General features: G+C 40.3%; 1 non-coding gene across 1 annotated transcript; it reads right to left on the reverse strand.

Annotated features, from left to right (window-relative positions):
• Nucleotides 1–9,013: 9,013 nt before the first annotated feature.
• Nucleotides 9,014–9,087, reverse strand: Trnas-aga (transfer RNA serine (anticodon AGA)). Its single transcript has one exon. It is a non-coding gene; the product is annotated as a tRNA-Ser (tRNA).
• Between the last annotated feature and the right edge of the window lie 3,056 nt (nucleotides 9,088–12,143).

Here is a 12,143-nt window from a genome sequence, read left to right on the forward strand (position 1 = left end):
AACCAAAAGCAATTTACATTTTACAGACGCAAAGCCTACAGAAATAAGAACGTAAGTAGATAATGTGTTTTAACGAAGAGTATTTAAACTGCGAAAACGTCATAGTTATTTGACATAAAAATGTTTTTCGATGTTATTTTGCTTTTAGGACGAAAACAAGACATGAAGGATAAAGCAAAAAGATGCTATTTACAGCATTCTGGATATTGTTTGATGTGTTTGCACTTTGAAAGTATATATTTTATCGAGCAAATAAATGTATACCGGTATGTTCAGAAATGTTTGGGTGACACTTTTCCAGTACTTTCAGTTCTAAGTTGCGTAAAGAACTTACCACACGGCTCCTGACAAGAACTTCCACTACGGATTCTGCTGTGGACAGTGATAAACTGTTACCATTGCTTGTTCAAATATTTTACTACTATAAATAATTTTTTTTTCGTAATCTCACTTTTACCCTTAGGATGTCAAATTCCACGGCAGACAACTCCCACAACACACGCAGTTTTGGGTCGGATGTCTAAAGGGAAATGATGACTCGAAACAGACGAGACACAGTGCAGGAGTAAAACGCCAGGATCGCTGCAGTAGACTCATTTGTCTCGAGTAGTCGACTGAGACAACAAAGTCGATCGTGCAAAAGGGGGCTTCCGTTCCCTCTCATCGTGCTTTGGATCGAAGCGAACACAAGGAACGAGTATTAACGAAGGATTGTCTCTCTACTGTGAACGGCAGGCATTCGCGAGCGAGCTGCATTTGGTCGTGTTCAATTCGCATTCGCTAGTGTTCACTCGTGTTCTGCTGGCGTACCGTTAGAGGAAGGTCGCGTCCACTTTGCTTTCGTCTGTTTCCTCGTCTACTTCTATTGTCCACACGAATTGCAAGACCGATGGCGTGTTGTGAAGAGAAAGTAATGCTGCTTACCGGAGAATACAGATATCATACGTGATTCTGGGGTCCAACAGATCCACAGCACAAACGACGAAGATAATAAAGAAGAATAGGTATCTTTTACGCTGATTAAAATTAAAATTATACGAAAGGTGTGATCACTGTCATTACTTACGTTCATGGTAGCTGTAGTTACGTTAGAGACTTTTGATGATAAATAAAAATGTTTCACCCAGACTACGCTAAGTGCCTTGTAACAAACTGTATATGAAATTTTATCAAGAGGCCTATGTTAGAAGACAGGGCGTTGAACCTTGGAACACTTCACAGATATGTGCACCAGCCAGCCCTGTAAGAGAAGTTTAACATATTTTCCTACTCCATTTTTAAACGATAGCATTCACTTTTTCGTGGTGCTATCTTTTTCTCAGATTAGAAAAATTTCTCCAGAAAATTAACATTTTCCCATATGACAAAAAATTTTTCGAAGGTACAATAAGTTTGCGTACCCAGGAACAAATTTCCGGTTGAAATTGAAAAGTGTTCCAGTCGCCAAAATATTGTCAGTACTGTATAAAATAGTCTATATGTTACATCATTACTATACACTTATAATACGTAAGAGAAATTAGATTAACTACGTTATCAAAAACTAATTATAAGTTAAATACGATTTGAAATTGAAGCTACTGGAAAGTAACATAAATTTCCAAGACATGTGAAAATATCGATACATTAATGAAACTCAGTTTGTTTGGTAATATCACATGTTCCAAGGTAGAAGACGTTCCGTTTCAAAGTTCACGTTGTTTGAGCAACTTTAAAAATAAGTAGAATTCCACATAGCATAAAATTCTGTATTCTCAGAATGTATACAAATGCTGCGCAAAACCCAGTTTCTTGCCTCAAAACCACAAAAACAGCACAAATTCACGAAAATTGGCAATATCAATTGCGCATCCTTTCATCTGACTCTAAAATGGGTCATCAGATTGAAACACCGACCAGAAAACATCATGTGCTTGTAGGTACACTACCCTCAAGCTACAACACTCTCTCCTACTCTGCTTCAGATTTCGTTAGTAATATTTTATTGGCATTATATTCGAGGACGTAGATGCAGATGAGATGGGAAGAATCTCACAGATCACCGAAAGACCAAAGTCGAAACAAGGCTTGAGGAATAGATGACAGCTCGTCAGAACGACTGATTGACTTGGGGGGCCAGCCATGACAAAACTCTTCCATCCGGTGTGCAAGATGTATGAGACAGGCGAAAAACCCTCAGTTTTCAATAAGAATGTAATAAATCCACTTCCAAAGAAAGTAGTCGCTGATAGGTGTGAAAATGACTGAACTATCAGTTTAGTAAGCCATAGCTGCAAATTACTAAGGCAAATTCTTTAGAGATAGAAGTCGATCTCGGTGAAGATCAATTTGGATTTCAGAGAAATTTAGGAACCCGCGATTTGTCTTAGAAGATGGGTTAAGGAAATGCAAACTAACGTTTATAGCACTAGTGGAGTAAGAGAAAGCTTTTGACATTGTTGACTGGAATATTCGCTCTGAAATTCTGAAGGTAGCAGGCGTATAGGAAGCGAAAGGCTGTTTACAACTGCTACAAAAACCAGACGGTGGTTGTAAGAGTAAAGGCGTATGAAAGGGAAGCAGTGGTTCAGAAGGGAGTGAGGGAATTAGATTAGGAAACGAGACACACAAGGTGGACTTTGGATTTTGGGCAACAAAGTACCTGTTGGTGGTCGAAGTTAAGAACATATAAAATGTAGACTGGCAATGGCAAGAAATGCTTTCCTGGAGAGGATAAATTTAACATCTATTATAGACTTCGGAGTTAGAAAGTCTTTACTGAAGGTATTTGTCTGGAGTGTAGCCAAGTATGCCGCGCGGGATTAGCCGAGCGGTCTAATGCGGTGCAGTCATGGGCTGTGCGGCTGGTCCCGGCGGAGGTTCGAGTCCTCCCTCGGGCATGGGTGTGTGTGTGTGTGTTTGTCCTTAGGCTAATTTAGGTTAAGTAGTGTGTAAGCTTAGGGACTGATGATCTTAGCAGTTAAGTCCCATAAGATTTCACACACATTTGAACATTTTTGTAGCCAAGTATAGAAGTGAAATATGGATGATGCAGAGTTTAGACAGGAAGAGAGTAGAAGCTTTTGAAATGTGGTTCTACAGAAGAATGCTGAAGATCAGGTGGATAGATCATGTAACTAATGAGGAGGCACTGAACAGAATAGGGAAGATAAGAAATTTGTGGCACAGCTTGACTAAAAGAAGGGTTCGGTTGATTGGACATATTCTGAGACAAGAAGGAATCACCATGAAATCAATCTTTGGATTGAAGACCACAACAACAACAGCATACGTGCTTTTAATAACATCCTTGAAAGCCTTCGGATGTGCCGGTCCAGACACCAGGAACAATCTGAGATAGTGCCGCTACTGAAATGCGAAACCATCACTAACATCAAGCGTGGAGTTGCAAATACTTACAGCGTAAATGCTACCCTTTCTTCAGGTTACATTGATCATCAGTAATTAATATTCTGCCTTTATTTTAGTCCGCAATTGTAATGAGAGGCCAGCGAAAAGCGACAATTCCCATTGTGTGCGAAGTAGAACTGTAGTTCACCGTTATGTGCTCTGGCTTCAGGAAATTCAGGTTTAAATGAAAATTGAGACAGCTGTTCCTACCCCGTTTTGATTACTTCGTCGAAAACACTGCGCTTTCCGTGCAAAATCATCCTCTCTGAGTGTCAAAGCTTTGCTTCGTGGCTGTAACTATGTAGTGTTGTATCCTGTGTGTCGTTTATTAGACCGAAAACCAACAAAGCAGCGATCATAGACTATGTTCGTTATCTCGTGTTCTGTTCTGTTCCCTCTAGGGTAAACGCTTGTCCACAGATAAGCGAATAGTAGTGAACACTGGCGAATTGTCTGAGAATGCGGAATCGCTAATGTTGCCTCCAGAGTAAACCTGGCTTTAGCGATGCCACGCTCACCAGGCAAATTACACAACGTATTGCTCGGAAGAATTATACTGGTAGCTATTAAAATTGCAACACTGGGATGAACAGAAAATGATTTTTTTTAATCTTGTGAACAGAGCAGTATACGTGACAGCCGAACTGGGTCATTTTGAAACTGAAGAATCATGAAAAATAAAAATATTAACTACTGTAATGGGGCTGTAAAGGGACTTAGTAAAGTTTTGGTAAGGAACTCGTGCCCCGAAATGTACCGTTTGGATATAAAATAAGTTTGAAAATCAGATGACGCTCAAATCTCCCCTTCGCGAAAGGCACACGGATTGAAAAGAAAACATCATCGTCTATCCATGCTGTAATTACAACGTCACATACCGATTTGCCAGACTACTACAACGTCTGCGAGAAGATGGTGCGTACACATGTGGGAGGATCGGCTGTGGTGCTTCACGGACGCGCCGCACTCTCGACTTTGAAAATGGAGTTCTTCGTCATGTAGAAGAGAACCAGAGGTTAAGTACCCGAAAAATCTTCATGTTATGACCTCCTATGGACCTCACAGGTCAGAGCTTATTGTCTGCACTCTGTGCGTAGAAGCAGGACATTTGAAAGTGATCCCATATCCAGTTCAGAACCTTACACGGTTTGTTACGTTCTGTGTAATTATTGAAATACGTAAATGAGTGCCTGAAATTGAAATGCAAACAAAACAGGAGTTCTCGTGTAACGTGTTGTAACTGCAAGTGGTGTGCTTGCTCTGTGTTACTGTAAGCCAAAATTTATAAGAACTGATTGGGTAATGCAGCTCCCAATACCAATAAGGAAATACAGTCACTACAAAATACATTCAGTCCGTTGGGTACTGAATCCGCTGGCCCTATTCAAACTGATAACTTTGGTCCCTGCGCATTAACAAATACATAAAATTATCTTGCCTCTAAAGCAGCGACGGTGGATCGCGTTATATTTTATTCTCTCATGAAGAAGAATAAAATATACCAGCTAACGACTCAGCAATGTGCAATGCTAGCCGTAAACTTTGAAATATACATGAAATTCTTTTGGTTAGTAAATGAAAACATTTAAGAAAAATTCAATGTCTTTAGAAAACATATGACCTGGACAGGGAGGCGGTAGTGATTTGGGTGAATTTCTAACACACATTTGTATTCGAAGTTAAGACTGGCTTTTCAAAACATCTGGAAATATACATGAAATTCTTTTGGTTAGTAAATGAAAACATTTAAGAAAAATTCAATGTCTTTAGAAAACATATGACCTGGACAGGGAGGCGGTAGTGATTTGGGTGAATTTCTAACACACATTTGTATTCGAAGTTAAGACTGGCTTTTCAAAACATCTGGCAAATGAAATTATATTCCTCAAAAAAGTTACATCCTTTTTCTAAATTAAAACCTTTCCTTGCTGACGTAGTCACAAACAATGAGATTTGTCCAGCAAGTATTATCTAACATCACTAAAAAGCATAAAGACAAATTATCAGATTACGTATATCTGTATTAACAAATCTTAGAAACATTACAAAAGGGAAATATGTAACTAGCCTATACATCAAATCTGTTTACGTACATTCTGGGGTACTCAACATTGAACTGTTACCAATAATCAGCCAACTCATTTACACTAACGCGCAGACAAAAGGAAAGTAATAAAAAATTCACTTCTTTACCTTAACTACGAGAAGATTTCTGCTTCCACATTTATATTTCCATTGATACATGTACTCGTAAACATTCTTTGCAATATCAATCCAGTAATCCTTTCTTGTCACAATTAAATTTACATTTCATCACTTCAGTTTACGTTGCATTATAAAATCATTTCAATCTTCTTTAACCACCTATTTTACGTGCGGTGTAACACAAAATATTGGTATGAGAAAATTGCTACAGTATAATCTAGCCATTGGTGGTTTTACAGAGCACTCAAAAAAAAAAAAAAAAAAAAAAACTGCCTACTTTATTCTCTTTCGCTCACCGACTGACACACACTCACTGCTGTGTGCCAAGCGCTCTCTTACTCCAGCACTACGATCTCAGACCACAAGGAGTATCTTTGGCTTTGCGGTCGTGCAAAATCAGCGATCAGCTTTACAGAGTCCATCAGAGACATACATCGCTTACAATATAATAGTTTCATTTTAGTTACATAAGTATCATTAAAATATTCAGGTGCTACATACAAGTGTACCCCAGTAGAGTCCTTTCCGGGTTCCCTATCAAAACTTTACCTAAAACCGATAGAAGCGTGTAATAGGAGTTGTGACACACACTGTATATGACAATGTGTCAGAGATTTGCCATGACTATTACGGTAGAAATGGCTCTGAGCACTATGCGACTTAACTTCTGAGGTCATCAGTCGCCTAGAACGTAGAACTAATTAAACCTAACTAACCTAAGGACATCACACACATCCATGCCCTAGGCAGGATTCGAACCTGCGACCGGAGCGGTCGCTCGGCTCCGGACTGTAGCGCCTAGAACCGCACGGCCATTCCGGCCGGCATTACGGTAGAATGGCAGTGCCGATTCAAGTACATACTGAGTTACTCGTACGTTTTTTACAATACCCAAATACGAGAAAATTTTATTCAAATACACACATTTAAAAATGAAAATAAATAAATAAATAAATAAATAAAACTGTCATCTTATAGTACGATAGTTCTGTTATTTAGACAGTTAAAATTGTTGAACAAATTGCTTACTCAGATTATAACCAGGAAGTCTCCGATTCTTTAAAGAATCCAACTCACATGTATAAAACAGCTTCAAACATCTGATTACTTTACAAATGAATCAATGGATCAAATATCTGATATTAACCACATGAGCTGTTAAAGGTTTAGAAAAGGTTTGAAATTATCTACGATGATAACGGAAGCTGAAGAAATGAATTAAAATTTGTGCTACCCCCGGGACTCGAACCCGGATCTCCTTGCTTACTAGGCAGTAGTGATAACTATTTTTTTTACAAAACATGCATAAGACTGTATTGTGGCCAGACTATAACTAATTAAAGTATGAATATTCAATCATTCATTTATTACTCATTTTATCTCTGTGAATAATCATCTCATGGCACATCGGGGCTTCGGACTCCTGCTTGCGATAATGACCGTCGCCCAATTGTAGATTTATCCAGTGAAGGAGAATTCCCGTGCGAATCGAAGAACAACCATCAGTCTGTGTGTCAACTGTCCTTCCGGCTACAGCGATAAAAATGTTTCCTCTGTGCCGGATACGAACCGGCGACCTATGGATTTCTGCTTAAGAAGCTCTACAGTCCAACTAAATTCTTAAAGTCTTTAGTTTGAATTTTAATTGCTTTCTGAGCTGTTGTTGTGGTCTTCAGTCCAGAGACTGGTTTGATGCAGCTCTCCATGCTACTCTATCTTGTGCAAGCTTCTTCATCTCCCAGTACCTACTGCAGCCTACATCCTTCTGAATCGGTTTAGCGTATTCATCTCTTGATCTCTCTCTACGATTTTTACCCTCCACGCTGCCCTCCAACATTAAACTCGTGATCCCTTGATGCCTCAGAATATGTCTTACCAACCGATCCCTTCTTGTAGTCAAGTTGTCACAAATATCCTCTCTACTTCGACGATCATCAGTTATTTTGCTCCCCAAATAGCAAAACTCATTTACTACTTTAAGCGTCTCATTTCCTAATCAAAATCCCGCAGCATCACCCGATTTAATTCGACTACATTCCATTATCCTCGTTTTGCTTTTGTTGATGTTCATTTTATATCCTCCTTTCAAGACACTGTCCATTCCGTTCAGCTGCTCTTCCCGGGCCTTTGCTGTGTCTGACACAGTTACAATGTCATCGGCGAACCTCAAAGTTTTTATTTCTTCTCCCTGGATTTTAATACCTACTCCGAATTTTTCTTTTGTTTCCTTTACTGCTTGCTCAATATACAGATTGAATAACATTGGGGAGAGGCTACAACCCTGTCTCACTCCCTTCCCAACCACTGCTTCCCTTTCGTGCCCCTCGACTCTTATAACTGCCATCTGGTTTCTGTACAAATTGTAAATAGCCTTTCGCTCCCTGTATTTTACCCCTGCCACTTTCAGAATTTGAAAGAGCGCAAATTAACATTGTCAAAAGCTTTCTCTAAATCTAGAAATGCTAGAAACGTAGGTTTGCCTTTCCTTAATCTATTTTCTAAGAAAAGTACTTTGTCATTTCCGTTCGTAATTACATGCATTGTCACCTGACCAGCGTGTGAGGGATGACACTTCAGGGCTCTGCTGAAGCCTTCACGGCTGCCGGAGCGGCCTTAGGGCCCCCAAGTCCCCACCTACTTCGCTCCCAGCAGCTGTCCCCTACTCGTTGGCATCATACCTACACATTGCACAACAATAAATTGAACAGCTACGTGTTTCTGATCCTACACCCGACTTTTGGAAATGCATGTTTAGCATATTATATGATGGGCTTATTTCAATAGTGGTACAAGTCCATTTTTGTTCATTCTGAGATACAGAGTCCTAAAGTTAAATGAGCACTGAAAAATCTACAGTTGAGATACCAGAAATATTCAAGCAAATGGCTTCTTGCTAGAGATAAACCCTTCTTTCTGTTTGTTTCGACCATTAATTTCAGAAGCATTGTAGACAGAAAAGGGAAGGTAATGGACTTGTACCACTATTGAAATAAGCCCTTCATATAGCCAGGTAAATTTGCTCTCTATTTTAAGCAAAAGCTAGTTTTTGACGCAACTCACTGTTCATGATGTCAAATCTCCTGAATTTTGTGTTGCATAGTGATGTGGAAGATGTTGCTAATAGAATTAATAGTAAACAAGGAACAGATTAAAACGACATACCAGATACTGAAGTTTTACTACACTGAACAAGGAAAATGTAATAAGTGATAAACTTTCTGCCTTTCCCTTTTTTTTGGGGGGTGGAGTGGGAGGGGTGAGGAGGATAACAAAGATTCATAAAGCTTTAATATTATGTGCAAAGTTTGTTGGAAGTCGCTAAGTGCTCTGATTCTCAAATGATGGATGAATATAGAACAGATTGTCACTTTCATGCGGAGTGTGCGCTGATATGAAACTTCCTGGCAGATTAAAACTGTGTCCTGGACCGAGACTCGAACTCGAGACCTTTGCCTTTCTTGGGCAATGCTCTACCAACTGAGCTACCCGAGCATGACTCACGCCCCGTCCTCACACCTGAATATAGTGTGGGTAATTTTCGCGTCTGGAGCGATGCTGCCGCAATACATATACACAGTTTCTATGATACTTGTCTGTGTTAAGCGTTTAACATTCTAGATTTAGAAATTCGGCCAATAATTACATAAAATATTAAAAATCAAAATTTAGATGCCCCTGGAAGCCATTATATACGCAACCTGCCACTGAAATCGTGCCCCGGTTAGATATTTAGTGGTATACGCTGCGCGACAGAATTAAAGGGTCACCTTTTCGAAACCTCTTAATTCTCCCATTGCGACGGAGAAGTTTGAAAGTTGGGTCAAGCTGCCTACAACCTTTCTCTGTAGCGATGCAAAGGCATGGCATCCTGCGACATCACTTTCGGTCTGGGGGACGCTGCAAACACTGTGGTCTCGATTCGTGTGAAAAAAGACCATAGCTCAGAAGTTCATGTGATGTGTAACCTGGGTTAATGGTTTCACCACAATTCTGCCCAACGCCACCGTGGACGTCTAACACGGTCGGCAGATCGCCACATCCCCTTCATTTGACGCTTCTACTGCAGAGGCCATAATGGCGATGCCCAGCGCTAAATTCACACGGATTTATTATGGGTGATCGAGGGAAACACTTCAGACACACCGCCGCTCAAAATCGACACACAAGGGCCTCAGCGGGTGGCATAAAACACATCAGTCAAACCCTTTTCACTTGGGAGACTGGGTCTCACGCCCTTCGCGGTCGAAGGCGACCGTTCAGTGTGATGGGCAACAGGGCGACTTTCTTGACTACCTTTGGCATTGTTCACACCACTGGACGACTCAGTCCGTCTTTAAGGACGCCACAGAGTGGCAAAACAAGCTGTATCATTTGAGAGATACAGAGCCGAGCGAGTGTGCCGGGATTCACCCCAGTTGACTGTTATTACCACGTCATCATAACACGCCTGTGAGTAGCATACAAAGTATTGCGCCGTAATATAAGAATGAAATTAAAAATTGAAGTAACTGTTCCATACTTTGTCAATATATGCTTCAGTATATTAAGGCTAAAACTGTTAAATCTCAGAGTGATCAGATGAATATGTTTTCCTAAATACAGCCGCTCTTAAATAAAAATCAAATGGCACTAAATAATAAAGCCAGACATCCAAAAATTGCTAAAAATGTGCATATGTATGTGTCAATCAACGGTTGCAAGTCTCAACTTGATCGGAGCAATATTTTGATCAAAATCGGCGCTAAATGTTAGACTAAGAAAGGTGGAAATTGGTATTAAGCTTCAGTTTGATATAAAAACATTAAATATGTGACCCCATTATGCTACTTCTAATAGTTTTCAAGTAGCTGACTAAAATCTAAATTTGGAACAAGAACGTCCCTATTTGTAGTAGATTACGTATCAGTTATATTAATGATAGAAAGTTCTGATTACAGCAGTTAATTACATCCATTAAACGATAAAGCTGCAACAAGTTTTAAGACCTTGACGAAAATAACAATCAATACAAGGTCTCTCAAAGACGTAGTGTAGAGATCATGTTCTACTGTAGGTTCCGTTTTGAAAATTATATCCGGCGAAGTTCAAATGTAGTCTAAGTAAAACTTTTTCTGTGATTGAAGCCAACTTAACTCCATTCATACAAAAATTACGAAGATTGTAAATTGATGCACAACAGTGTTATAAAGTAATATGTGTCCGAGAACGTGCCCATTTAGATGCTGCTACTTGGGCGTACAGCAGATGATGGTAGGTGTTCCCCTCGGCCGACCGCTCCATCCGTATACAAATATGGCCTCAGAGGCTATCATACGCTCCGCGTCAGTAAAACGCCGGCTTACGCGCTGCCTCCGATGACGTTACAGCCAGGGTGCTGCTAAATACATGTTTTCGGCACAAATAGGAAGTGAACTCGCGAGGACTGTTCCCCGTCCTGGATTGCTTAGATTTCACGCATTTCAACAAAACCGTGTGGCAAGTGGTGACATTGTTTCCCGCTTTTGTGACGAGCAGTTGACTTTGATGCTTGGCAGTCAGGGCAAAAGACCATTTTAATGGGAACTTACCGTAGAGGTCGCACCTGAATTGCTCATACTGCTGTTTATGGCAGAGACATCATTGTTATTATTATCAGGAATATTACTACGCTTGTGCTTGGAACTTTTACATAATATATTAATCAGAACTCAAAACTTTCATTTACAATCATAGGTCCTGATTCCGCTGAGTAAATAAAGAGTAGAAACGTTTCTTTCCGTGAGCGAATGAAGAATGTGGACTTGCAAACTGGAAACTAAGGTCAGTATGTTCTCCATCGCTTTCCTGCTGACTGCAAAAATAGTTTTCAAGCTCTCATAAAAGACAACGACGAACGAACGAATAAAATATTTCTTATATTAAAATTAACCTGCCATCCCACAACACTCGGCAAGAATTGCACCTTATCGCACCCCTCTGGAGTGTAGCGCGTCCACAATTTTTGCTGTGGTGTACAGGATCGAACCACTACGGACCATTCAAAACCGTTCGATAAAATTTGAACGTGATTCGAAGCAGCAGAGAGTGTTTAAGTCCTTTCAGCCCTCGTGTTTCACGCTCCACTTCGGCGTCATCATAAGGAAAAAATTTGGAAATATGTGGTAAGGTCTTATGGGACCAACTGCTGAGGTCATCTGTCCCTAAGCTTGCACACTATTTAATCTAACTTAAACTAACTTACGCTTAGGACGACACACACACCCATGCCCGAGGGAGGACTCGAACCTCCGACGGGGGGAACTGCGCGGACCGTAACAAGACGCCTCAAACCGTGCGGCTACCCCTCGCTTCAATCATAAGGAGGATTGGGCTTAACATGTAGTCGCTTTTAACTCCTTTTTCGTCGTCGTGTTGCACTGTTCTGACATGGCCGCGTATGATCTTAGTTGTTTTTGCGCCTTGAAACAAAACAAAACCAAACAAAATGACAACGCGTCCTTATAAGACCCCCCCTCCTCGGCAAGGCCCTCGGTTCCACCTGCATATCTTTGTTGAACATTTCAAAAATA

Source organism: Schistocerca nitens, chromosome 8 (assembly GCF_023898315.1).
Source record: "Schistocerca nitens isolate TAMUIC-IGC-003100 chromosome 8, iqSchNite1.1, whole genome shotgun sequence".
Taxonomy (NCBI): domain Eukaryota; kingdom Metazoa; phylum Arthropoda; class Insecta; order Orthoptera; family Acrididae; genus Schistocerca; species Schistocerca nitens.